This window comes from Micromys minutus (assembly GCF_963924665.1).
Source record: "Micromys minutus genome assembly, chromosome: 9".
In the NCBI taxonomy this organism is placed as follows: domain Eukaryota; kingdom Metazoa; phylum Chordata; class Mammalia; order Rodentia; family Muridae; genus Micromys; species Micromys minutus.
The window spans coordinates 47,888,309-47,915,144 of record NC_137978.1 but is presented as its reverse complement, the minus strand read 5'-3'; the positions used below and the strand labels follow the sequence as shown (position 1 = coordinate 47,915,144).

The 26,836-nt window shown below is 44.3% G+C and overlaps 2 pseudogenes across 2 annotated transcripts; both read right to left on the bottom strand.

The window, feature by feature from the left end:
* Positions 1-10,915: 10,915 nt before the first annotated feature.
* Positions 10,916-11,917, bottom strand: LOC308424229 (glyceraldehyde-3-phosphate dehydrogenase-like; annotated as a pseudogene). Its single transcript has one exon. The product of its transcript is annotated as a glyceraldehyde-3-phosphate dehydrogenase-like (transcript).
* Positions 11,918-18,705: 6,788 nt separating this feature from the next.
* Positions 18,706-19,037, bottom strand: LOC308424845 (large ribosomal subunit protein eL33-like; annotated as a pseudogene). The gene has a single exon. The product of its transcript is annotated as a large ribosomal subunit protein eL33-like (transcript).
* Positions 19,038-26,836: the final 7,799 nt, after the last annotated feature.

Here is a 26,836-nt window from a genome sequence, read left to right as displayed (position 1 = left end):
AAGTTCTTTTGAGAATGTTAATTCAGATCCTTGGCCCATGTGAAAACATTTTTTTGTTACTTTGTTTATTCTGTTTTTTACTTAGTTTTAGTTTTTCTGACCCAGGGTTTCTCTAGGTAGCCCTGGCTGTCCTGAAACTGGCTCTCTAGACCAGACTGGCTTCAAACTCAGAGATCCACCTGCCTCTGCCTCCCAAGAGTGGGATGCACTACCACTCTCTGCTTATCATGTCTTTTTGGGACAGTGTCTCACTGTGTTGGTCAAACTGGCCTCAAGTTCTTGACTTTGTACATTCCTTCTACAACAGTTGGGGCTGCAAGCCTGGCTTTAGTTCCTTTCTCCCATCTGTCCTTCTGTCCTTCTCTTCCTCCTGTGTGTTTTAATTCACTGTTCCCCACCCCCTCCTCTCTAGCAGACTTTTACTCTACAGTCCAGGTTAGCCTACAGCTTACTACGTAGTTCAGGCTATCCCTTTGCCTCCGTATCCTGAACGCTATCATTACAGGTGTGTACTCAGCACTCATTTTCCTGAGGGTGACATTGGTGAACTGTGCAGGTAACTTATATTCTTCTTTCCTTTCTTGTTTGCCTACTCTGCATTTGGAATTTTTCTCCTGGCAATCTCTTGAATCTAACCTAACTCTGCTTTGCTCTTACCACTGAACTAAGATTTCCCTGGTCAAATCACCAGGCGCCTTCATGGTATTAATCCAATTGTCAAGACTTAGCTTTGGTTCTTAGTTGACAGGGCACTTACATGATCACAGCAGGGGGACCGGGAGCTCATGGTCATCACTGGCTACTGAGTTTGAAGCTAGCCTAGAGTCTATGAGAATTTATGTCAGCACACAAACACACACACACACACACACACACACACACACACACACACATTTCCAATGCACGAGCTCAGGATATGATATATATTTTATATGATATATATGTGATACATAGAATACATCTAGATAACCTCCAGCCAGTAAATTTAATTCTTTTAGTGGTGGAGACTTTTGTCTTCTAGCATTGTATCTCTGACGTCTAGAATAGTGCCAGGAAAGTCACACATCACATATGTTGAGTGAATGACTATCGTCATAGGCTGAAACTGTATAGTGATGTTGAATATGTTCATTTGGATACAACAAAATGGGCTATTTCTTGAATGGAAAGCATCCAAGCTCTCTTTAGCCTCTAGTGCTTTCTTTTTCTCTTTTCTTTTTCTTTTCTTTTTTTTTTTTTTTCAGTTTTTTATGACCTGATTTCTCTGTGTAGTCCTGTCTGTCCTGGAACTAGCTCTGTAGACCAGGCTGGTCTCAAACTTAGAGATCTGTCTGCTTCTTCTGTCTATTAGTTAGTCTGCTCTGAGGACTAACTAGTGAAACCCTCCAGGTTAGCAAGTCAAGCTGGAGCTGAGATGTCATCGTTGTATCAAGTCAAAACAAGAATGTGACAGTCACACACCTGTGTACAGTGCTGGCTCCTCTGAAGTTCCTAAGGGCTCCTTTTCAAAACAGCACATTCCATGGTGGGCATATTTGGATTTCCATTTTGGGCTATACTTGATGTAAAATGTTAGCGGTGGTGTACCTGTAACCCCAGCACTCAGGAGACTGAGGGAGCAGGATCTCTACAAATCTGAGGCTAGCCTAGGCTACATGGGATGACCCTGTCTGAAAAAGAAACAAACAAAAGTTCTAACACAAAAACCCCTTCAAGAATGAGTTTGCTGGGCTTTGGTGGCAAACACCTTTAATCCCAGCACTCAGGAGACAGAGTCAGGCAGATCTCTGAGAGCTCAAGGGCAGCCTGGTCTATAGAGCAAGTTCTTGGACAGTCAGGGCTACACAAAGAAACCCTGTCTCCAAAACCAAACAAACAAAAAATTGTGTTCGCCTATGTACATGTATGCGTGTGTGTGTGTGTGTGTGTGTGTGTGTGTGTGTGCCCCATAGAGAACATGTAGAGGTTGGAGACCTTTACAGACTCAGTTGTCTCCTCCCACTATGTGGGTCCCAAGGCTTGAACTTGGGTTGGCATGTTGGCAGTAAGCATCCTTACCTGCTGAGATATCTTGCCAGCCCTGCATTTTCTTTTTGGCCAGGATATATATTCCATGTCATTGGTATATTTTGCCAATCTAAGATAGGCTCAGTTTTACTTCCAGTTTATGGCAATTCTTTCTATATGACCTTAAAAGTTTACCACCCAATCAAAAGGCTGCCTGTGGAGGATAAGGTCTCATTCTTTTAATGATGAAACTTGATATGGACAAGTGGATTTACATTAGTCTGAAGCCACAGCAGTAGTTAATAGAAAATCAGGAGAAAATAGATGAATCCTACTTTCAGCTATTGCTAACTCAACTGATGCTCTGGCCCCTTTTGATTGGTGTGTGTACTTATGCAACTTGAATAACACAGCCTTGGTTGATTCAGAATGGACCACTTTGCTGGGTTCTAATCTTGTAAATCTGCACACTTAACTAATGTAACCCCCTCCCCCATTGGTTGCCCAATGTAGTTCAGTGGGGAGAGTGCCTGCCCAGCGTTCATGAAATGAAGCTCGGGTTCTGTCCCAGCACTGTTTAAGCCTAGTTTGATGGTTCGAGCCTGCAATCTCAGCACTCAGAGGCAGTAAGCCAGAGAATCAAGGTCTTGGCTTTGTGGTTAGTTCAAGGCCCGCCTGAGCTGTCTGAATACCTCTTTTTTAAAAAAAAAATTTAAATAAATAAAATCTGCTAGTGTGTTGGCTTGCTGATTCCACAGTAACTGTATTTACAACACAGCCATTTCTGAGTGTGCCGTAGTGTGCGATCCCAAGGTGTTTCCATTTCCACTTTACTGGTCTCTCATGAACCAAGCACCTCATCTGTTGGCATTTGAGTCTTCTGTATGTGTTGAGTGGAAGCGTCACTCCAGGCATTCCTGCTAACTTGAAGCACCTGGACCTGGTGGATTTGGATTTGCTAGTTCAGCAAATGAGGTTGCAACGCCTACGAGTGTTTTATGCACTTGTGTATGCCTGTGCCCTCTAGCTCCAAACTAGAAGTGCAGCAAACCCAAGAGGAACTATTTTCCTTTCTCTGGTCTACCTTTGCCCTCCATTTAATCCCAGGGGCTAGAAGGCGAAGGCAAGAGGACAGCATGGGTAACATACATTTCAGGCCAGCCTGAGCAGAGTGAGCCCCCTAAAACAAATGGTTTAACTGGGCAGTGGGCACACACCCTAATCGCAGCCCTTGGGAGGCAGAGGTAAGCAGAGCACCAAATCTGAGGTCAGCTTGGTCTACAGAATGACTTTCAGGATAACCAGGGCTACAGAGAGAAACCCTGTCTCAAAACCAAAACAAAACAACCAAAACAAACCTCAAACAATTAAAAAAAAAAAAAAAAAAAAGAACAAGCAACAACAACAAAAAGGGTCAAAAACAAATGGTTTAATAAAGAGACATTATTAGAAGGTTTTTTTTTTTTTGTTTGTTTGTTTGTTTTGTAATTTGGTTTTGAGACAAGGTTACGCTATTGTAGCTAACTCTTGCCTCAAACTCATAGCAATCATCCTGCCTTAGCCTCTCAAGTGCTGAGATTTTGGGCATATACTACCATGCATGACATTTATTTTTGAGACCGGTTCTTGCTCTGTTCTCCAAGTTGGTTTTAAACTTGCAACCCTCTTGCCTGACTCCTGGGAGTACCACTGTAGTGTGTGCTTACACACTCGCAGACACGCCACTTTCTAACCCCTTGATCACTCAGTTCCTGGATAAAAGACACACAACTCTATTATTTATAATAAGCCTTAAACAGTAAAAGAGCTGGGCAGATATCTACCCTCTAAGCTATTAGAATCTAATTTCCTATCAATACCCCTGAGTTATTGTTTACCATGTTGCATCTGGGCTGCTCTTAGCTCCACTTGGCCAGCCCTCAGGACCATGTTTTCAGGACACAGCTAACCCATGGTAGCTTCTCCTCCATTCACCTTCTTCTCCCCTCATAGTGGCTTCCTCCTCTCCCTCATTCTCTCCCATTGTTTTGATCTCTGTCATTCCTATGATTTTTGGAAGCTGTATCTCTAAGCATCCTGCATACTCAAATGATACTTATTCCTTCTCAAATCTCTGATGGGGTTGAAGACAAAATAGTCACAGTCTTGTTATGAGCTTAAGTTGTTTAGGATTTAAAAGGACATTCTAGGTCTAAGAAGGCAATGTTAGGAGTGGAACACAAGTTAGGATAGAAATTGATGTAGATACAGAAGTCTGAACTCACCACGATAGATAATAGAATACTTTCTCCTGAGTAGCCCAATATGAACAGACTGGATTTTTTTAATGTAACTTTTGCTTAATAATTTTCCAAATTGTTCCTGGGTTGTGTTGTTTATTACTATAAGAGAAAGAACCTTTTAATCTAGACAAAAAAAGGGGGAATTGTTGAGGTTTGGTCTGCTGCTATGTATTATAATGCTAAATTCTATACCCAAAGAATTACTCTCGGCCAATGAGTGACTTCTTATGTTTACAAGCTTTCGTTGTGCAAACCTTGTTCCTTGATTTAAAACTAACGGTTAAATAAAACTTACTACAACCAATTTCTGGAGGGATTGGAGGTAGATGGGTTTGCAGTGACCTGGTGGAGGTAGAGTAAAGGGAAAAGGAGGAGGAAGAAGCTTCCATGAAGGAAGAGAGACCAAGAGCACATGGCCAGAAGAAATAGCAAGTATCTGGGGTACACCTCTGAGGAGACAGCCAGGCCAGCTGTTAGAAGAGCAGATTAGGGGTGACATCCCCACCCCCATAATTGGCAAGGCCAAATAAAATAACCACAGTCTGAATCTCCTTTACTTAAAAAGCTAGTTGGGAATAAGCATAAAGTGGTTGTACTAAAAGCTCGGATTCAGTTTAACAGGTTACTGCAAGAAAGAAGTCCCCAAACTGCCATAGAGAAAGGAAGTGCGTTCGTGTTCCAGTCCATCTGATGGTTGTTGGTGGGTGTGCCCTGTGTGAGGATGCATGTGGAGGCCAGAGTCAGCTTTAGGAGCTGTTCCTCAGGAGCCGTCCACCTTCTGTTCTTCTGTTTTTAGACCGTTTCTCTGTATGGCTCTGACTGTCCTCAAACTCATTCTGTAGACCAGGCTGGCCTCAAAGTCACAGAGATCTGCCTGCCTCTGCCTTCCAAGTACTGGGTTTAAAGGCTTCCACATACACACTTGGCTTTTACACACTTGTGACCTGGGGCAAAACTGACTGGCAAGTGAGCTTCAGTTTGTCTCTGCCTCACCTGTCTTGAGATTATAAACCTGTACCACTACCATGCTTGGCTTTTGCATGTGGATTCCAGGCTTCGAACTCAAAACCCTATGGCCCAATCAGCAGCTCTCTGAGCCAGCACATGGGTTCCAGCCTCCTCTGTTTGTTTTTATGATTGTTTTATTTTGTTGAAAGGCAGTGTAGCCTTGTAGCCTTGTAGCTTAGTAGCCTTGAACTTGCTGTGCAGTCAAAGACTGTTGCCTGTGCCCTGGACTACTCAGGGCCCGATCATACCTGCCCTTGGGGGGTTGGTACAGAGTTAGTGGGACAGACTCCAAGAGCAGCTGAGAAATGCTGCAACAAGCTCCTCTGAATGCTGCTGCTCGCTCCTTTAATAACCCCCACCTGCGCCCCATTGGTCCCAAGAACTCGCGTCTTCTAGACAGCTGTTCCTGATTGGCTGGCAGTGTCCGCACCAGCAACCTTTGGTTTCTCAAGCAGTCCTCAATTAGGTCCTCCTGTGGGAGATGCTTTTGTGGTTGCTGGAGGCAGGCAGGCAGCATTTACATAAAGGTGGCCCTGCTGTTCCTGCTACAAAAGATGAATTGAAACTCCTGATCCTCCTGTCTCTACCTCTGGGTCCTGTCTTTACCAGCATGTGCCATCACAACAATAGTGTGTGTGTATGTGTGTGTAGTTTTGAAAAAGCTAGCTGTAGCATTTATTGGATAAATAGACCTACAAAGAACAAATGTGAATGGCTCCTAAGGAACAATACCTAAAACTGACTTCTGATATGAACCAGAAACACACACACCTCGAGCCCCAAGTTGGGTGCCATTTTGTAGAAGTAAGTCCTTAGTTTACCTCCCAGCCCGATGCTCCTGAAAATATGACTCAGACTCAAAATATATTTGCAAACACCTCGGCCATATCGCCAGGCTCTTTGAGTGGATATCTGAACTTAAGATGTCCCATATTCCAGCCTACATTCTGCCACGTGGCTGGTTACCTGTGCTCAGGTGTCATGTCTGTTACATCTTCCTGGTGAACTTCCCTCCTGGCTCTCCCCAGAATCCTTTCTCTTTCCTGGATATCCCACCTCTGTTTTCTGTCTAAGCCATGGGCTTTTTAGTTGTCAGGTGAAGCGTCCATCTAATACACAAGGTATTCTTCCTGTAGATTTTTGTTTTTTTAAAGGGTCTCTCACAGGCTTGAAACTCTGGTTCTGCTAGGCTGCCAGGCCAGTAAACCCCAGGGATCTACTTCTGCCTTGTCCTTGCATAGCTCCAGGGACGGGCTTAACTGGGGTGTCAAGGGAATGAAGAAAGGGCAGACCTACAGACATATGAACAGAAAAGCTGAACTCAGGCAGATTGGACTCTCCGTTGCTTATAATACGCAGTTGAACCAGGGCGTTATTGCATACAGCTGAGTTCATTGGCAGTCTTATCTCAGTGGGAGCCCTCCCTAAAGGGGAGCAGTCTTCAGGCTGTAGACATTTAGAAGGAGAAAACGCATGTGGTCAGCATTCACTCTCAGAGCAGAGGAATGCTTCGAAGAACCTCTGAGTTCACCCATGAATGGCCACAGCACTCCCCTGAGGCAGAGGCATGACTGTCCTTGACAGGCCAGGCCCATATCAACAACACACATTCCCTACAGAGGGTCCTCACCTCCCATCCGTGGGGTTACAGATGCATGCCGCCATGCCTGGCTGTTTTACATGAGGGCTATAGACTGAACCCAGGTCTTTGTTTATGTCTGGCAAGTTCTTTCCTGACTGTGTCCTCAGCCCAGTTTGTTTTTGTTGTCCTTCAGTGGTGGGACTTGAACCCAGGTCTCAGTGTCTACCAACTACATCCTCAACCCTGCTTTCTTAAAGACAGCGTCTCAGCTATACTGTGTAGCCTCGGCTAGCCTGGAACTCACAAGGGATGTGCTTCTGCAGTGTTAGGATTAATAATTTGTACCACCACACATGGCCTTACAAACTGAGCCTGGGGCATCATTTAAATCTTGACGATCACTTTCTAGTCCATCTACCAACTGACCACTTTGTTCACTGCCCTTCTGAATGTGGCAGTTTTGACCAATGAAATTAAATGCAGTTTCCCACCCAGTGACGGAGACTATTTTACTTTGTTTTCTATCGCTGTGATAAACCACTCGGGGAAGAAAGGGTTTATTTCATCTTATAGCTTAGGGTACATCAAGGAGGAAGGTCAGAGCAGGCATCCCATGCAGGAACTGAAGTTTGCTGGCTTGCTAGGCTATCTTTCTTGAACAATTGCGGACCACCTCCTCAGGGCGGCACCTCTCACAAGCGGCTGGGCCTATTTCTAGCAACTATTAATCAAGAAAATGCCCTGTAGCCTTGCTTATGGGCCAATCTAATGGAAACATTTTCGCAGATGAGCTTCCCTCTTTCTAGATGACTCTAGCTTATATCAAACTGACAGAAACAAAGGGGTCGAGAGATGACTGAAACAATATAGAATTAAGGCCCATGTGGTAGCATCTGCCTCTAGTCTCAGCGCTTGAGAGGCTGAGAAAAGAGGATTGGGGATTCAAGGCCAGCCTAGACTACGAAACAAGACTTTGTCTCAAAAACAGGAACAAAAAGCCTTCCCACAAGAGCCTACACACAACCTCACATACTGCTTTTGTGTCTAATTATTCCTGAGAAGTTTCAGGGCTTATGTTTGTTTGTTTGGTTTTAGTTTTTTTGAGACAGGGTCTCTGTACATAGTCCTGGCTGTCCTGGAACTCAGTATATAGACCAAGATAGCCTTGAACTCTCAGACAACCTTATAGTTCTGTTCACCCCAGAGTCACATGAAACCTGGTGGAGTGGTGAAGGCCTATAATGCCAGCACTCGGGAGCTTCAGAGGAACATTGGAAAGTTGAAGGAGCAGTGGTAGAGCACACCCTTAATCCCAGAAATTGGGAGGTAGAGGCAGGTAAATCTCTGTGAGTTCGAGGCCAGCCTGATCTACAGAATGAGTTCCAGGATGACTAGGGCTGCACAGAGAAACCCTGTTTCTAAAAACAACAACAACAAAAAACAAAAACAAAACCAAAAAATGCAAACTGACCATCACAACAAGTTTCCCAAATTTAGCAACTTAAAACATATCTCACATAGTTTCTGAGTCAGAGGCTGGTGAAGGAGCAGTATTGTGGCTCAAACTTCCTCATGAGGGTTGTGAGCTATCTGTCAGTGTGACAGACACCAAAGGCAACAGTCTAAGAAGCAGAACACTGGATTTGGTTCCTTTCTTCAGAGGCGTACATCTGTGGTCACCTGATCCTTGGCTTCTAGTGCTCCCAAGGCAGAGAGTATCATGGTGAGGAGCCTGTGTGTTTGTGCTGCGTGGTTACTTCCACTACGAGAGTAGACTTGGGCTTTGCGACTGGACCTCATGTGACAGTCTCAGCACAGTGTACAGTATGAACCATCTGATTCCATCTCAGAAAATACCTGACGGCCTAAGCTTTGCTTCCGACAGGGAACAGTGACCGAGACGCTACTGGTACCTGGAATTCCAATACACAAAGACTGGGGAGCAGGAATTCTGAAGACCAGCCTAGGGCTCGATGGCAAGAACCTTGGCTGAAAACAAAACCAGAGAGTGATTAAATCAAAGCCGAGGAAGGCTTGAGAGGAGGTGGACAGAGCTGTGAGGTCCGTGTGGTAGAGGGAAGAGCATGGGAGAAGTATAGAAGAGGAGCCTGCAAGTTGGTTCTTGCCACCCAAGTCTGAGGACCTGAATTCAGTGGCTAGAACTGCTTCTAAAAGGTACCCTCTGGCCCCCTCCCACACAGTTTCATATGCACCCCCGATACACACATCATACACAGTAACAATTTTTAAATTAAAACAAAATTTGTTGTGTGCACATACATATGTATGTGCACCTAGGTCATCCATGAGCCATCACGTGGCTCTGTCATCAGACCTGGCAATAGGGCCCTTTTATCCTCTAAGCCATCTCTCTGATATATAATTTTTTTTTTTTTTGAGGCAGGGTTTCTTTGTGTAGTCCTGGTTGTCCTGGAGCTCACTTTGTAGACCAGGCTAACCTTGAACTCACAGAGATCCACCTGCTTCTACCTCTCTAGTGCTGGGATTAAAGGTGTGCACTATCACAGGATCCACAGTCAAGTTGGTCACCATTATATAGTAGTCTCTGAGACCGATCTGTAATGGTATAAGGAAGGCAGCTCCATTTAATGGCAGGAATACAAGCTTTGAGACTAGTTGTCTAGGTCTGAGACCTAGAAAGAGGTAGGACTGGGTAGTGGTGATGCATTCCTTTAATCCCAGCACTCAGGAGGCAGAGGCAGAGAGGCAGAGGCAGATGGATCTCTGAGTTCAAAGCCAGCCTGGTCTACAGATCAGGTTCCTGGACAGACAGGGATATGCAGAGAAACTCTCTCAAAAAACAAACTAAAGAAAAATAAGAAATAAAAGAAAGACAAAAAAGAAAAAAGAAAGAATGAAAGAAAGAAAGGAAGGAAGGAAGGAAGGGAGGGAGGAAGGAAGGAAAGAAGGAAGGAAGAGGGAATAAGGAGAGAATTGGGTGAGGTGTGTAGAGTTGGGAGGACAACCACTCCAAATTCTCCTATCCTGAGGGCAGCCAAGTGTCCTCTGTCCCCTTCCTTGAATTCCCAGGCTCTCTAAGGGCCTTTCCCATTTCTGTTTGCAGTAGGCACTCCAGAGGATCCTCAGAAACCCTGAAACTAAACTCTGATCTTGCACCTGAGTGCAAGCCTAAGAAAGAACAGAACAGTTCCATGGAAGGAGCCCTGGCATCTGATTCGCCAGGGGTGGACCCGCTTGCTGCCCGCTGCCCAGGGCTAGTGCCTTCCAGAGCTTCTGAGACTGAATGGCCTTTTTATAGGAAAAAGACATTAGTAAAATCAAGATTTTTTTAACTTCAAATTTGATTTGAGTCTTGGCTATCATGTTTAATACTACCATGAGTTTAGTTACATTGTTTAATGTCTATTTGCCTGAATTTTCTACGAATCTAAAGTAGGGCATTGTATATTTTATAGTGCTTGTTCATTGTCAAGGAACTGTATTAGTTTGGCATAACAGATAATTAGTCTCATCTGTCTATCTATCTATCATCTATCTATCTACCTACCTACCTATCTATCTATCTATCTATCTATCTATCTATCTATCTATCCACATACCAACAATCCATCCATCTACCCATCTACTCATTATGCTAAAGATAGCATGCTAATCATGTGATCTATCATTTAGTTACATCTCCCCTCCAAATACTAAATTTTGTTCTCTTCTTTTGAGCCAGGGCTTCATCAACCCCAGCCTCAAGCCTTCTGTGTTACTGAGAATAACCTTAAACTTTTGTTCATCTTATTGCTGCTTCTCAAATAGTCAGGTTTTTATTATTTATTTGTTTGTTTATTTATTTATTTTTTGTGGGTTCAGTGGAACTTTACTGATGGTATTCAAGAGAGTAGGGGGGCTCCCTAGGCCCCTCCTATTATTATGGGGCCTGGGATGGAAATTGAGAGGGAGATGCTCAGTGTTGGGGGCTGAGTTGGGATGGGACTCCTCAGCAGCTGAGGGCCTCTCTCTTGCTCTCAGTGTCCTTGCTGGGGGGTGGGTGGTACAGGGTTTCTTACTCCTTGGAGGCCATGTAGGCCATGAGGTCCACCACCCTGTTGCTGTAGCCATATTCATTGTCATACCAGGAAATGAGCTTCACAAAGTTGTCATTGAGAGCAATGCCAGCCCCAGCATCAAAAGCAGGAGAATGGGAGTTGCTGTCGAAATCGTAAGAGACAACCTGGTCCTCAGTGTAGCCCAGGATGCCCTTTAGTGGGCCCTCAGCTGCTGCTTCACCACCTTCTTGATGTCATCATACTTGGCAGGCTTCTTCAGGTGGCTTGTCAGATCCACAATAGATACATTGGGGGTAGGAACACGGAAGGCCATGCCAGTGAGTTTCCCATTCAGTTCTGGGATGACCTTGCCCACAGCCTTGGCAGCACTAGTGGATGCAGGGATGATGTTCTGGGCTGCCCCACGACTATCACACCACAGCTTTCCAGAGGGGCCATCCACAGTCTTCTGAGTGGCAGTGTTGGCATGAACTGTGGTCACGAGTCCTTCCATGATGCCAAAGTTGTCATGGATGATGACCTTAGCCAGGGGGGCTAAGCAGTTGGTGGTGCAGGATGCATTGCTGACAATCTTGAGGGAATTGTCGTATTTCTCATCGTTCACACTCATCACAAACATGGGGACATCGGCCGAAGGGGCAGAGACGATGACCCTTTTGGACCCACCCTTCAAGTGGGCCCCAGCCTTCTCCATGGTGGTGAAGACACCAGTACATTCCACAACATACTCAGCACCAGCATCAGCCCATTTGATGTTAGCGGGATCTCACTCCTGGAAGATGGTGATGGGCTTCCCATTGATGACAAGCTTCCCATTCTCAGCCTTGTCTGTGCCATTGAATTTGCCATGAGTAGAGTCATACTGAAAGCATGTAATTGAGGTCAATAAAGGAGTCTTTGATGACAACAATCTCCACTTTGCCAGATCCAGAGGAGAAGGCAGTCCTGGTAACCAGGGGCCCAAAATGGCTGAATCCGTTCACACCGACCTTCACCATCTTGTCTAAGGGACCAGGCTGACACTGCACGAGAAGATGCGGCTGTCTCTGGAACAGGGAGGAACCAGGTTTTGTTTTTTTTTTTTTGTTTTTTTTTTTTTTAATTTTTCTGTTTTATTTTGAGACAGGGTCACAGGTAGCCCAAGCTGGCCTCGAACTCATTATGCAGTGAGAGGATCTTGAACTCTTGCCTCTTATGCCTCTGTGTGCTCGAATTACAGCTACTTACTTATCATGACTTGTTAACAAACATTTTATGACTTAATTTTTTTTAATGCATATATATGAGTTGTTATAGAAAACTCTTCCACAGGCAGATTTCTGAGTATGAGACCAACTTGATCCACACAGCAAGTTCCAGGATAGCAAAGGGCTACACAGAAAACTCCTGTCTTGAAAAACCAAAAAAGCCCTCAGTGAGTAAAGTCACTTGCTATGCAAGCATAAGAATATGAGTTTGAAAACCCAAGATCCATGTGAAAGCAGACAGCACACATAGCATCTGTAATCCCTGGAGCTCTAGAGGGGGATGGGAAGTAGGAACAGGAAGCTCCCCAGAAACTCAGGACAGCCAGTATAAGCTCCCATGATTCTTCCAGAGGACCCAAGTTTGGCTCCTAGCACCCACAGTGGATGGCTCATAAATGCCTGTAACTTCATCTCCAAGGGACCCAACACCCTCATCTGGCTTCTTTGAATACCTGGACACACACGAGTAAAAATATAAACCTTAAAAAGACGTCTGAGATAGTCCCCTGACCTGCACAGGTACACCATAGCACACTGCACTGACATTCATACAGACACAGAAAAAGCATGGTGACTCATGTCTGCAGTGTCAACACTTGGAAAGCTGGAGGGTCATGGGTTCAAGAGCATCCTGGAATACAAAGACTCTGTCTTCCAAAACCAAATTAAAAACATTAAAAAAACAAAAAAACCCACCACCAACAACAACAATAAAAGAAACCCCAAAACTCATGAAATCTTTTAGCAGTTATGAGGTCATACTAGGCTATCCTGAGCTTCAGGAGATAGCTTCAAAGAACAAAAGAAAAAAAAAAAAAAAAAAGCCCTCTATTTCCTATCAAAAAGTAAAACAAAAAACTAAACCAAAACTGCTTTTAGAAGGCTTGCTGCAATCTGTAAGTATTCTTCCAAGTTTCTGAGTTACTCAGATTTTCTTTGCATAGTGCCAGAAAGACCAGTGGTTTGAAATCAGAACTCAGAGGAATTAAAAAGAATTTAAAACAAAGGTCTTGGGCTGGAGAGATGGCTCAGCAGTTAAGAGCACCGACTGTTCTTCCAGAGGTCCTGAGTTCAATTCCCAGCACTCACATGGTGGCTCACAACCATCTGGAGTGGAATTTGATGCGCTCTCCCGGTGTGTCTGAAGACAGCTACAGTGTACTCATATATATATATATAGAACAAGTCTTTAAAAAAACAAAAATCAAAGGTCTTTTGAACTCCTGCCAATCCTCATCCACCACCCTCCCTAGAGCTGGGATTACAGGTGTGAACCACCACTATGCCTGGCCAAAGAAGAGCTTTGTGAGTGTTACATATGTGTGGTACAAATCTAGAAACAGCAGAGCTGGTGAGCAGGGAACAGAGCAGAGATCCCTGGCGCTCTCTGGCCAGTCAGTCCAGCTAACTGGTGAGTGGTGAGGTGACAGGTCCATGAGACCCTGTCTCAAAAACTAAGGTGCAGAGGGATCCAAGAAGTCACCCAATAAGAACCCCAGGCCTCTGCCCCCTCCCACACACTTTCGTGCACACACACAGTTATGCTGGGGATACACATCCAGGACCAAGGAAATGGTTCACTAGGTAAATGTATAAGAGGACCAGAGTCTTGATCCACACAACCTAGTGTAAAAGGTGGGTACATACGGACACAGATGGATCCCTGGAGCTCTGCCAAAAGGATGAGCTCTAGGTTCAATGAGAAACTGTATCTCAAAAAAGAGGTACGGTGGGGGCTGGAGAGATGGCTCAGCAGTTAAGAGCACTGGCTGCTCTAATACAGGACCTGCGGCTGGATCCTAGCACCCACTACTGTAGACTCAAAGCCATCTGGAGCTCTAGTTCCAGGGTGTCTAACACTCTCTTCTGCTCTTCCTGGGCACCCTCAGATGGGAGATACATGTGTATATCCAGCTGGGTGTGGCCCATGTTGTAAATCCCAGCACTCAAGAGGCTGAGACACCGGAATCTCTGAGTTTGAGTCCAGTCTGGTCTACAGAGTGCCAGGACAGGTAAAACTACACCCTGTCTCAAAACAAACAAACAAACAAACCCAGAAAATGAAACATAACTCCTGTCAATTCTGTGCATTGGGTTCTTTCTGCCTCACTCACTTACGTTTAGTCTTTATGTTCTCTCATTCTGTTACATTGTATCCATGTGCACATATGTTTACATATAAGCATGTATTATTGGCTAGAATTGAAAATTATTTAAATTTTATATTAAATGACGTTTTGTTTGATTCATAATTATTTTCTAGTTCTGTAATAGATTGTTTTTTTCTGGTTGAGGACAACTCCATAAGATATATTTGACATTAAACTGTAAAATTTAATGTGAATCTCCAGAGCCTATTCGTTTTTTTTAAGATTGATTTATTTTTATTTATGTACATTGCTGTGGCTGTCTTCAGACACACCAGAAGAGAGCATTGGATCCCATCTCAGATGATTGTGAGCCACCGTGTAGTTGTTGAGAATTGAACTCATGACGTCAGGGAGAGCAGTCAGTGCTCTGAACCCCTGAGCCATCTCTCCAGCCCCATTTCTATTTTTTGTTGTTGTTGTTGTTTGTTTATGACTATCTCTCTAAATTGCCCTGGCCTTCAATTCACGGAGATCTGCCTGCCCAGAGTGTTGAGATTAAAGGTGTGTGCTACCACGCCCAGTTCCAGGTGAGTTTTTTGACTTTTTGTTCTTTTGTTTTGTTTTTTGAGACAGAGTTTAACCAACTCTGGTGTCCTGGACTTGCTTTGTTGACCAGGCTGGCCTTGAACTCACAGAGATTCACCTGCCTCTGTCTCCAGAGTGCTGGGATAAAGGCATGTGCCACTAGACCCAGCTCCAACTGAGTTCTTAAACTGCTGTTTCTATATGCAGTAAATATTTTTAGAAATAACTTTCATGGCTAGGCAGTGGTGGTGCATTTAATCCCAGCACTGAGGAGGCAGAGGCAGGAGAATCTCTGAGTTTGAGGCCAGCCTGGTTGACATTGAGTTCGGACAGCCAGGACTACATAGAGAAAAACAAAAAACAAACAACAACAACAACAACAAAAAACAGAAAAAGAAATAGCTTTCTTGGGTCATCAAGTTGGCTTAGCTTGTGAAAGAGCTTGCTACACAAGCAAGATAACCAGCGTTCGATTCCTGGAACCCACTGGAAGAAGAAAAACTATAGTAAAAGTTGTTCTTTAAGTCAGCCAGTGGTGGTGTACACCTTTAATTTCAGCACTTGGGAGACAGAGGCAGGCAGATCTCTGAGTTTGAGGCCAGCCTGGTGAGTTTCAGGACAGTCAGAATTACTCAGAAAGTCCCTGTCTCAAAAACTAACAAAGAATTTATTTAGTGTGTGAGGAGGTCAGAGGACAACTTGCAGGAGTCAACTCTCTCCCACTACTATGTTGGTCCCAGGTATTGAACTTGGGTCCTCATGCTTGGTAGCTGTACCTGCAGAACTGTCTTATGTTTTGCAAGCAAATACAAAAGAACGGTTATGAGCGTGGGCTTGAATTTGAACCGTCCTTCCCAGGAGCGAGAATGAGAAGTAGAGATAGGTTACTCCCGAAGTATGGTGCAGTGGATAATAACCTATAATGGTTGTTTGTTGACACGCCCCCATGTCACCTCACAGAGGGTCACAGATGCAGGCTTCAGCATCTGGGGATGTGTCACTGGTAGGACCCTCGCTGTCTTTGGGATAATATTCAGTTAAGATATGCTTCATGACAAAAACTCGGCGTTGGGGAGCTTCCTCTATGAGAAAAGAACATCTCGACTTAGGGGAACAGAAAATCTTGTTCCCTTTGCTCTACATTATGGGTTGTCTCTTTAGAGTGCCTTTGCCCTTTGTAAGAATAGATGTAACTTATGCACACTGATGTCCAAACACCATGCTGGTGACCCCTGGAAGTAGCAACAGGATCGGCCAAGGTGGAAAGAAGACTTGAGAGATGCTTAGCTTCCCAGGTTCCTGAAGAGCAAGATGGGGAACCAAAAGTGAGGTGATTAGAGGCGAGAACTGGGAGCCAAGAGAAATCAGGAAGAGAGTGTCCAGCGGAGTTCCCCTAAGCCCCACGTGCATTTGCACACACGCACAAGCTTCTTTCTCTCCCTCTCTGTCCTTCGCAGGCACCTGGGACATCGTCCAAAGGCAGCACACCCTTGGGCCTCTTCTGGTGACACTTTGTCCTGGGTCACAGCCTTGGTTGCCAGAGCACTATGGAAGAGCAGGGGTCTTGGATAAAGAGCTTGACCCACTGTCCCCTATTTCAGGAGATGGGCATAAGGTGGCAGCACTGTCAGTACCGCAGGTGCCTGGAGGAAGCTTGGCCAAGGGCCAGCTGGGCTTGAGCTCTGAAGTCCCAGGGAGATGGAAAAAGGAAACTCAACAGACGGCTCCGTTAGCCTATGTAGAAACGGAAGCGGGGAGACTCCGACATGCATTGTATGTTCCCGTGTGTAGGACACGTCTGTGATAAGCAACCCTATATACAGGAAGTAGGACTCTAGCCTAGGGTCTTGAGCTGTGTAAAGATGCTGAAAATGTGGGATTTCTTTGCAGGGTGATAAAAATGTTCTGAAACTCCAGACAGGACTAGTTCTTTCTTTTTTTCTTTTTTCTTTTCTTTCTTTTTTTTTTCTTTTTTTTTTAATAATTTATTTTCATTATTTTTTTTTAAAATTCTGTGTGTCTGTGTGTGGGTGTGTACCTGTGCAGATGGCCCAGGAGGCCAAGGGCTGTGGCATCTCCCGAAGCTGGAGTTACAGGTGGTGCTGGGAACTGAACTCAGTTCCTCTAGAACAGTGCATGCGCTTAACTGCTGAGCCATCTCTCCCCATGATGGTAATTATATCTCAGTGCTGTTATTTAAGGTAATGATAATAATAATAAAGATGGCTCACTAGGTAAGCCACTTGCTGCCGAGTTTAGTTCCTGGGACAGACATGGTAAGAGAGAACTGAGGCCTATAGTTTGTCCGATGACCCTGAGAACCACACCTGGACACTTGTGTGTCTGCATGCACAATCAAATAAATAACTAATAAATGTAATAAATAAGAAAAGGATAAGCTAGCCACAGCAGCGCACATCTGAGCTTGTTTTGGAGGTGGAAGCCCGAGAGGATCATGGGATTCAGGCTTGGGCTGGAGAGATGCTCAGCAGTTAAGAGTGGCTTCCACTTCTTCCAGAGGACCAGACTTTGGTTCTTAGCTCCCACATCAGGTTGCTCCTGACTCCAGCTGCAGGGGACTTGGTGTTCTGCCCTCTTGAGCACCTACACACATGTGCTACTCACTCAACACACAGACACAAGTAAAAATAATAAAAGCAAATCTTTCTTTCTTTTTTTTTTTAAAGGTGTTAGGCCTGGGCTGAGGAGATGACTCTGGATAAAATCATGTCTGCAAGCCTGATGACTTGTGCTCTGTCCCTGAACCTGCACAGAAAATACCCTGCCATGGTCTAATCTCAGTACATATGCTGAACGGTGAGCAGCCTCCGGGAAACTCATGGGCAAGCTAGCCTGGAGCAGCAGGGCGACAGAAGAAAGAGTGTCCCTCACCATGCCAGGTCTCCCAAGAGCCCTTTGACCTCTACATGCCCGCAGTAGCTTACATACACACATGCATGATAATACTAGCAGCACATGGATAAGTACACTGATATCATAAAATTTATTCTCTATTTTTTTTAATGTGTGTAAACACCCCCCCCAAAAAAAGCCAAACAAACCAGGACTTAGAATTTTGAAGAAAGAAGAGTTGTAGCTGGACATGGTAGTGGATGCTTACAGTCTAAGTACTTAAGAGGCTTAAGCAGGACAGTTGTTGAGAGCTCAAGGCCCAGCTACAGAGAGTTGCATGAAAACATGAGACAGAGACAGACAGATAGAGAGATAGAGAGCAATCTGGCTTATTGCTTAGTTGTTATTTTGGAATACTTAGTCCATGTCAGCCTCCATTTTTTTTTTTTACTTGTACAACAGTGATATCTGTGTCAATCAAATGATGTCCTGAGCAGTGGAGACAATATGTCTCATACGGAATAGCTGCTATTACTGTCTAATTTGTGGGGGGATGGACGCGCTACACTATTTTCCTTTTCATAACTACCTTATTCCGTAATTATCTCTTATTTTATTTTATTTTTTTGGTACTAAATTTGAACCTAAAGTCATGAGCATATTTTTTTCCCAGATCTTTTCCCTCTTAATATTTCAGTGGTATGAAAGTTGCTTTGAGGGGAGGGTTAAGCATGTAACTTCATAGGAGAGTATTTACCTAGCGTGCATGAAGCTCTGGGTTTAGTCACTAGCAAAAGACAAAAACCAAAACACACACACTTTTCTTTCTTCATCCATTTGAAGAAGGCTTTGCTATGTGGAGCTCTAGGAAGATGCATAAGGAATATTTTTTCTGTTGTTTGAATCCTTCTGTTTATGTGCATATTTCTGTAAAAAATTTTTTTTGGTTTTTTTGTTTGTTTTTTTTTACAAGAGCACAAATCTACTTTTATTTATTTACTCTCCATTAGTTTAAATCCGGGATGGGTACAGCATCACATGGATTCTGTGTCCAATGGCCTTTGCAGGAAGGTTGCTTCGGAATTTGGCACGAACCTTACCACTGTTTCCATGGGCCAGAGTTACTTTTCCCCAGATCACTCTGGTTTTGTTCGGTTTGCCTCCAGGAGTCACTGTATTGTGTTTTGCTTTGTACACATAAGCACATCTCTTGCCTAAGTAGAATTTGGTTTCATCTCGGGCATAAACGCCTTCAATTTTAAGAAGAGCCGTGTGCTCTCTTTGGTTCCAGAGACCTCTTTGTAGCCAGCAACAGTGGCCTTGCACCACAGCCTTCCGGACATACTTGCGATCTTTGGAAGTCCTGTTCCCAGCAGGCCCCAGAAATCTGCCCCCAAAGTTCAGTAGCCGAAACCTCCCTCACCTCCTTGTTATTATTTTTTATTGGATATTTTATGTATTTACACTTCAAATGTTATCCCCTTTCCCCCATATGATCTGGTTTTTGTGTGCAGGGGTCCATGTGTGGACGACAGGAGAAAGGTGGGGATAGTCTTAAACCTTCCCCTTATTTAAGATAGGATCTCTAGTTTGCTGCTGTAGATATACCAGGATGCAGACCCATGAGTTTCTGGAAGCTGTCCTGCCTCTGTCTCCCATCTCTCCGCAAATGTGCCTGGGTGTGTACGTTCTGAGACTCTGAACTCGGGCTCTCACCCCGCATGGCAGGTGCTTTGCCGACCCCCAAATCTCCCTAGTCCTTTCCTGGTTTTCTTTTGTTTGAAACATTGTCTTACATTGTAGCTAAGGATCACTTGAAAACTTACTATGTAGCCCAGACTGGTGTCAAACTCCTGGCAATCCTGCTGCCTGAACCTAGTGAATGCTGACAGAAAGTTGGGTTTGAGGCAGGATCTTGTTGTGTAACCTCGCTGGACTTCTCCCTCTGCTTTACAGGTGCTAAAATTATATCTGTGTGCTACCAGGGCCCACCTAAGATCTCTCCCCCTCTCCCTGTCCCCTCCTCCTCTCCCCACCACCCCCCTCTCTCATCTACTCCCCTCTCCCCCTCTCCCCTCCTCCTATCCTCTTCCCCCTCTCCTCCTATCCTCCTCTCCTCCTTCACCTCCCCTTCTCCCTCTCTCCCTTCCTTTTGAAACAGGGGCTCTCTGTGCAGTTCTGGGTGTCCTTGAACACTTACCATGTAGCTCAAGCTGGCCTTGAACTCATGAACACTGGGATGAAAGTAATTCTTACATTTATTGATATTTTTTCATCTTGTTTTAGAGTGTCTGTTTTCCTTTTCCTTTATGGTAAGTAGGGGAAGCCTTAAGAGGAGGCATTTTGGAAAACCCAGCCTTAGAATGAGCCACTCAATAGGCCCTGGCTGCCTCCTTCCAGGTAGAAGAGGCAGTATTGATACTTGAAATAATGTCACAAACACAGGGCTGGCCAAAGTGACATCATGGGGCATTGACACTTTCAACTGGAGAGGCACATGCCCAGTCTCTTTTGTGACAGAGAGAGATGATGGAAGAGGCTGTTCAACTTGTTTTCTTTCTCTCTTCCTTCCTTCCTTCCTTCCTTCCTTCCTTCCTTCCTTTCTTTTCTTCCTTCTCTCTCTCTCTCTCTCATTGTTTTTTTTTTCCTCCAATTTTATTGCTTGTCTAGTCTGGAAGGAAATGCCTCAAACTCTATTTGTCACCAGCAAGATCTGCTGCAGAGTCAGTCTGTTATGTTTGAATCTAAACATAAGACTGATGGTGGTTCAGTCTCTCTAAGAGCCCCCAAGGTTCCAGGTTAGTTGACTTTGTTGGTCTTCCTGTGTTCCATTCCCTTTTTGGGGCCCTCTATTTTTCCCCTAACTCTTTTTTTTTTTTTAAAGTAGGTTTATTTATTTCATGTGTATGAGCACACTGTAGCTGTCTTCAGACACACCAGAAGAAGGCATCGATCCTATTACAGATGGTTGTGAGCCACCATGTGGTTGCTGGGATTTGAACTCAGGACCTCTTGAAGAGCAGTCAGTGCTCTTAACTACTGAGCCACCTCTCCAGCCCTTTCCCCTAACTCTTACAGAAAAGAGTTTCCAAGTTGCATGCAATGTTTGGCTGTGGGTCTCTGCATCTGTTTGAGTCAGCTGCTGGGTGGAACCTCTCAGAGGACAGCCATGCTAGGTTCCTGTCTGCAAGCATAGTGGAGTATCATTAGTAATGTCAGGAATTAGCGCTTGCCCATGGGATGGGTCTCTAGTTGGGCCAGTTATTGCTTGGACATTCCTTCAGTCTCTGCTCCATCTCCTGTGCTTGCATTTCTTGTAGATAAAATAAATTTTGGGTCAAAAGTTTTGTGGGTGGGTTGGGTGTTCCTATCATACCACTGGGGTTCCTGCCTGGCTACAGGAGGCATCTTCTTCAGGATCCATATCCCCACTTCTGTGAATCTCAGCTGAGCTCTATTGATTCTTCCCTAGCCCAGGTCTCTGGCTCATCCCAGAGATGTGGAGTGTAGCATGGGTATTCTGCATTTCATGGCTATCCATGGCTATCCACTTATAAGAGAGTACATAGCAGGCATGTCCTTCAGGGTCTGGATTACCTTCCTTAGGATGATATTCTAAAGTTCCATGCAGAATTCATGAGTCTTTGTTTCTAACAGCTGAATAGTGTTCTACTATGTAGATGAACCACATTTATTTTATTCATTCTTCAGTTAAGGGACATCCAGGTTGTGTCCAGTTTCTGGCTATTACAAATAAAGCTGCTATGAACATAACTGAGCAAGTGTCCCTGTGGTCTGGTGGGGCATTTTGGGGGTATATGCTCAGAAGCGGTATAGCTGGCTCTAGGGTAGGTAGAACCATTCCCAGTTTTCTGAGAGACCACTAAATTGATTTCCAAAGTGGTTGTACAAGTTTGCACTCCCACCAGCAACAAAGGAGTGTTCTCTTACACCATATCCTCACCAGCATGTGCTATCATTTGAGTTTTTGATCTTAACCATTCTGAGGGGTATAAGATAAAATCTTAGGGTCATTTTGATTTGCATTTCCCTGATGACTAAATTAAGGACGTGGAACAATTTAAAAAGTGTTTCTCAACCATTTGAGATTCCTCTGTTGTGAATTCTCTGTTTAGCTTTGTACTTCACTTTTTAGTTCAGATATTTGTCTGTACCTCACTTTTTAGTTCAGATATTTGGGTTGTTGAAGTCTAACTTCGTGAGTTCTTTTTTTCTTTTTTTTTTTTTGACGAGGAATTAATGATTTTATTTTTTCTTCACACCTTTCCAGTGTAAGATAAGACAGAGAATTCGTTTATTGTGGTTTGAACATATATAGTGAAATTTTAGTTCTTTTTAGGTAAAATGTACTTTCATTTCAGGAAAAACAAAAGGGAGTGAGGACGTAGCTCAGGCAGTAGAGTGTTTGCCAAGCATGCACAAAGTCCTGGGTTCAAATCCCAGCATCCATAAACTGGGTATAGTGGTGGACATCTGTGATCTGAGCATCTGGAAGGTGACCAGGAACACTAAGTCATTTTTAGCTACACTTCCAATTTGAGGTCAGTTTACTTGGCATCTTGTGTTTCTTTTAGCGCCAAGCAGGTGTTCCTGCTTGGGGGGATTCACTTCCATCTTGACGGGCACTTCTGACCTCAGTCTACTCAGGCTGAAGTTTCACCGGGTCTGGAAGGAAAGTGCAAAGCACAAGTCCCGGAAGATCGGGCTTCAAACGCACGCCCAACTTCTTCCTGCTCCTGAGAACTTAAATTCTCTTTTCATTAAATCCTTTACGACCCCCGTGAAATCCTTTTATCGAGGCCATTCCTTCGTTCAGAATTACATATATTTTCCTCAACCACACAGGCTGAGTTCAACGAACCGCTTCTTACAGACGATACCCAGCTTCCTCTCGTGAGTTCTTTATAAATCTTGGATATTAGACCTCTGTCAGATGTAGGGTTGGTGAAGAATCCTTTCGAAATCTGTAGGCTGCCATTTTGTCCTAATGACACTGTTGATCTTCGAACCTGAGCCACTGGTGTCATGTTCAGGAAATTGTCTCCTGTACCAATGAGTTCAAGGCTACCCCCACTTTCTGGTCTATTTGAGTTAGTGTGTCTAGTTTTATGTTGAGGTCTTTGATTCACTTGCCCGTGAGTTTTGTGCAGGGTGATAGTTATGAATCTATTTGGATTCTTTTTAAACCACAGATGAGCGTAATGGGACAAATTGGCAAATGCTTGGCATTTAGGTAAACACCACTCCAATCTGTATAAATACTGTAATAAACAACTAGTTTTCCTGACATTGCCTTTAAAGAAAAAAAAAAAATTAAGGAGAGACTCCTGTTAAACAGGTATTTGCAAACTGAAGAAGAAAACAAAGGATTTTTATAATCTTTCATACATTTCTTCATCATTTATCAGAACCTTAAATAGGATTTCTTTGCTCAACTGCTCTGCTCTGTGTAGATGCTAGGGGAGGTGCTCAAAAAAGGCTGACTCCAGGAACCAGCAGCAAGAGAGGGGCAGCTGCGCCGTCACAGAGGGAGGAAGAGCTGGCTGTTGATCTGGGACTTCCCAGGTCACTAATTTTGAAACACACCCCTAAATTCTGATCTTTCAATAGACAGGCTTGGAAGGTTGGAAGGTTCTCTTCTGTTTCTCCAACAAGCACCAGGCTCTTTCTCTTGCAGTCAAGTGATCGCCATGGCAGCTGGCTCCTGGTCCCGGCTCATCTGTCCAATTAAGGGCATTATTTCATTTGGTGCATCTTTGCCATCCATTTTGGCAGACAGTTGTTTCTGTTGTTCGTTACAGAGGCCAAAGACCTACGTCAGGCGCGGTAGCACACTTTTTAAATCCCAACAATGGAGAAGCAGAAGCAGGTGGATCATTTCAAGTTCAAGGCCAGTCTGGTCTATAAAACCAGTCTAGGACAGCCAGGGCTTGTTGCCTGGGTAAACCTGTCTTCAAAAACAACAAAACAAAACAACACGGACACACAACAAACACACAAACAAAAGGTCAGAGGCTGTTCTAAACTCAGTTATCCATTATCCAGAAACATGAAACAAATATCTCCTAATTCTATGGAGCTGCTGTTGCAGCATGAGGTTTCAAGTTAAGCAGGAATTCTTAGGGTGATCCCTTACAAGGTAGGGACCTGCTCTGTGCAGAAGCTGGGTCAGGACCCTCAGGAGCAGGACCCTCAGGGGCTGGACATCACACGGGAACCATTTTTGTGCCACTATGTCCAAGAACAACCCCCCCTCCCCAAGCATGAGAGACCCTGAGATGAAAAGAGGAAAAGAGCAGGAAAAATGGTGTTTGGGAGTGGGAGTGCTAAAGACGGGGAGGGGTCACCTTAATTCTCTTCTCCTTTACTGGGAAATAAAGAGTGAACTATAAACTAGCCCTATAAAGGCAATGGTAATAACAATAACGCCTTTGCTAATTACATCCGTGATCTGGAAGTACAACTCTGTCCCTGCATCCTCTTAGAGACCTCATAGAACTATGGCTTCAATGGTTCCTTGCTGTTCATCTGTTTTCTTAGAAAATGAGACATCGTGATCAGAACACTGGGGACCTTGCCTTTGCTTGTTTTGGGTTGGTTTTTGTTTTGTTTTGTTTTGTTTTGTTTTTGAGACAGGGTCTCACATACCTCATATTATGTAGATGAAGATAACTTTGAACTTCTGGTCCTCCTACCTCCACCTCCCATGTGGGCGTACAGTACCATGCTCGTTTTATATATGGTGCTGGGGATTGAATGTAGAATCTAGGCTTTTGTGGATGGTGGGCTTCATTGTGCAGACTGAGCTACACACCCAAGTCCTAAATAACTCATTCTCTCTCTCTCTCTCTCTCTCTCTCTCTCTCTCTCTCTCTCTCTCTCTGTCTGTCTTTCTCTCTCTCTCTCTCCCTCTCTCTCCCCCCCCCCCCCCCCCCGTCTATAATGAGAATTGAACTCAGGACCTTGAACATTCTCAGTGCTCTCCTGCTGATCCTACACCACCAAACTATAAATACATTTTGAATGCAAAAGGCCTATTCTAATTTGGAGGTATGTTTCTTCCTTTTCAATAGATATCCATTTATAGTGAATTGAATGAGAGGATTGATATCCCACATCAAAGAGTAGAAAAAAAAATCCCCGCCTAGTTTCAGTGAAGAAAAAGCCATTCAGCCAGCAGCACTCATAAGTCTGAATTCCTAGCTCCTGGAAGGTAGAGGCAGGAAAATCAGGTGTTCAAAGCCATTCTTGGCTGCCTACCAAGTTCAAGGCCAGACTGAATTACGTGAGCTTTGGACCTCAGAAAGAAGAGATGGGAGAGATGCTCAGTGGTTAAGAGAACGTGCCTCTTTCAGGGACTAGTATTTGTTCCCAGCTCTCTAGTTAGGGTCTCACAACTACCTCTAACTCTAGCTCCAGGGGATCTGATACCCTCCTCTCTTGCCTTTGACTACATCTACACACACACTCACACACACATACATGCTCACATAGACACATGCTCAACATAGATTCACACACACACAAGTTAAAAATAAAACAATGGATCTTTTTTTCTTTTTCTTTCTTCCTTCCTTTCTTTTATTTTTATTTTTTTATTTTTTGTGAATCTGTTTGAAACCTTGAACACTGAAATTTACAAATGGGCACAGCCATTTGGAAACCTTTGAATGGAAGGAAGACTGGGGCTTGGGGCTGGATTCTTGCATAGGACCTCGGTTTAGTTCCCAGCACCCACATGGAAGTTCACGACCATCCATAGTTCCAGGGGACCCAGTTTCCTTTAGCTTCTCAGGTTACCAGGCATGCAGATACAAATGTGCAAGCAGAATACTCATGCACATAAACTAAATATACTTTTTCCCCTAGGGTTTAGGGCTGGGGTGATGTCTCAATGGGTCAAATGCTTGCTGTTTAAGCAAGAAGACACGTGTATGCATTCTCAATACATATGTACAAAGTTAGGATGGAATAACCTTTCTCCTGTTAATGTTTGTCTTTGTGCCATAAAGCATCAAAATACCACATTAGAAGTTCATGTGTGTGTGATACAGGTGAGGGACAGGGGGAATCTGTCAGAGAGCCTACGGACAGGAATGGCAAAGAACTCCCTAAATCAATCGTTTCTCATGTAGTGGATCCTTGGGATGGGAACTGCTCACAGGTAGACAGGATATCCATGAACTCTGTGGGTCAGTCTGACTGTCTGCGGCTGCATTAGTCTTCCACTAGTACACTCCAGGGATCTCCAGGGATTTTCTTTCCTTTGCAAAGGTTTATCTTTATTACTTCTATTTGTGTGTATACCTCTGTGTGTGCACATGCATGCAGATGCTTAAAGAAGCCAGAAGGAACTATCAGAGCTGGGTTATGATGGTTTTGAGTCATTCCCTGTTCCTTCCCCCTCCAAATCGATCTGAGCTCAATTCTGTTCTTAACTGATGCCTCATCTCTCAAGCCCCTCTCTGGTCAATTTCAGAATTTTGGAAATTTAGACAAACAAGAAATAGAAATAAATGTAATTTCTATAGCGTTTATCAGCAGTCCAGGAAAGAGTTAAAGCCAAGCCATGAACAGGCATTTAGTGAAGTTTCCAGGTACAGCCTTGGGATTGTACTACCAGCAAGTACAGGATTCATATTCTGATCTTTCTGAAATAATACCACAGGATTTCTGACCTCCGTAAAAGCCTGAGGTGGAAAGTAGTGGGGACAGTACATGTGACTCAGGAGCTGAAGGTGAGCAGATGCCTGGGCTAAAGCTGCTTCCTGTGGGTGAGCATTTTCAGGTGGAGACTGTATGTCAGGGGCTACAGTATTACTAAGGTATTATAGTACACAAGCTCCACTCACACACACATTCATACACACTTGCACAACTCCACAGACTTGTCTTTAACCTCCACATATCCCATCCACATATCACATTTCACCACCCCTACATCTGCTGCCACCACCTCTACCACCTCCACAACTTCCACCACCTCCACCACCACAACTTCCACCACCTCCACCAACTTCACCACCACCTCTACCACCACCACCACCTCCACCACCACCACCACCACCTCCACCACCTTCACCACCACCACCACCACCTCCACCACCTTCACCACCACCTC